Below are 860 nucleotides of genomic sequence, written 5' to 3' on the forward strand. Positions count from 1 at the left end.
ATTTAATAAGCAAATATTATTTCATCACTTATACTGATATTGTTTTTAAATAGAAAATTTGAATTTAAACTGAAAATGTCAACTATGCCCTTAAATATTTACCCTAACTCTGTAAGGCCAATATCACTGTCTTACATGTAGGAACTATGAAACGTAGTTGAGACTGGAGGAGGGGTTATTAGTTTGGTTTCTTATAACTCATAAATATTTAGGTCAAAGGACTAATTGAATCAAAATTCTGCAGAATCCCCACATAAAAAATAATATACCCAAAGATAAAAGAAAAAGACTAGGAATCAATGATATTAGATTCAGAGGAATCAACTTTGTAATCTTTAAAAATTCATTCCCACAATAAAGAGGATTTAAAGATTGCGTATAGTCGTAGGAATGGTGTAAAGAAATGATTTTCCCTTGATATGTTAGCTAAGAAGGAAATGACTAATCAAATAATAAGTAAAAATGAAAACAAAAATTAAGAAACCAGAAAGAGAGAGGGCAACAGAAAGAATGAGGAGCAAGAAAGTAAGAAAAGGAGTATAAATAAAATTATGGACTAGCTGGGCAAGGTGGCAGATGCCTGTAGTCCGAGATACTCAGAAGGATGAGGATCACTTGAGCCCAAGAGTTTGAACTTGCTATGAGCTATGAAGCCCTGGCAACTCTACCAGGGACATAGAGTAAGATTCTGTCTCAAAAAAAAAAAAAAGAAGTAGGTTCTGATGCTGGAATAATATGATCACTATGAACAAATTTAAGAAATTTACTAGGTATAGAATATAAATATCTTAACACAATAACTTGGAAAATGCTGTGAAGGCTATGTTAACCCGTTTGATGAAAACATTTCAAAGTGTATG

The sequence above is a fragment of the Otolemur garnettii genome, unplaced genomic scaffold, assembly GCF_000181295.1.
Source record: "Otolemur garnettii isolate 467f Iridium unplaced genomic scaffold, OtoGar3 scaffold00279, whole genome shotgun sequence".
NCBI classification, from domain to species: domain Eukaryota; kingdom Metazoa; phylum Chordata; class Mammalia; order Primates; family Galagidae; genus Otolemur; species Otolemur garnettii.